The sequence below is a fragment of the Brassica rapa genome, chromosome A05 (assembly GCF_000309985.2).
Source record: "Brassica rapa cultivar Chiifu-401-42 chromosome A05, CAAS_Brap_v3.01, whole genome shotgun sequence".
Classification (NCBI taxonomy): domain Eukaryota; kingdom Viridiplantae; phylum Streptophyta; class Magnoliopsida; order Brassicales; family Brassicaceae; genus Brassica; species Brassica rapa.
This window is the reverse complement of record NC_024799.2, coordinates 10,993,991-10,994,730: the sequence shown is the minus strand read 5'-3', so window position 1 is coordinate 10,994,730 and position 740 is coordinate 10,993,991. Positions and strand designations below refer to the sequence as shown.

Sequence of the window (740 nt, the reverse complement as noted above, 5' to 3'; positions counted from 1 at the left end):
GTGGATCTTCCTGCTTGGAGTTACCAACAACTTCAGCTGCTCTTGGGTGGATTTTTCAGCAATGAGTAGGTCGATCTTGTCTTCCAAAGCTTTGATCTCTTTCCTCGTCTGCTTATCATCACCCCTACTGCCTCTATCGTGGTCTGCACTGTAGACTGCATCACTCTTCACCATGTTGTCAACCAGCTCTTCTGCATCATCTTCAGTTCTTCCCAAGAAGAACCCATTGCTAGCTGTATGCAATCTGGCTCTGTACTTAGGAAGGGCACCTCTGTAGAAGGTACTGAGCAAGCTCTCCTTAGAGAAACCATGATGTGGGCATTTGGTTTGATAGCCTTTGAATCTCTCCCAGGCTTCACTGAATCCTTCCAAGTTCTTCTGTTGGAAACTAGAGATCTCATTTCTCAGCTTAGCAGTTCTTGAGGAGGAGAAGAATTTCTCCAAGAATGCTCTCTTGCACTCATCCCAAGTAGTGATTGATTCACTGGGTACAGTCTTCTCCCAATGGCGTGCCTTATACCCCAAAGAGAAAGGGAATAGCTTGAGCTTGAAGGCGTCTTCGGACACTCCACTGGTTTTTGACAATCCGCAGTAGCTGTCAAACTTGTCCAAGTGATCAAAAGGGTCCTCTACAGACAAGCCATGATACTTGTTGTTCTCGATCACGTTGAGGAGTCCAAGTTTGACCTCAAAGTTGTTGGCTTCCATTGGTGGAGCGCGGATACCCAACCTCTGACCAT

The 740-nt window shown here is 46.6% G+C and overlaps 1 non-coding gene across 1 annotated transcript; it reads left to right on the top strand.

The window, feature by feature from the left end:
* The first annotated feature begins 304 nt into the window (after positions 1–304).
* On the top strand, positions 305–411 carry LOC117134564. The gene has a single exon (XR_004458748.1). It is a non-coding gene; the product is annotated as a small nucleolar RNA R71 (small nucleolar RNA).
* Positions 412–740: the final 329 nt, after the last annotated feature.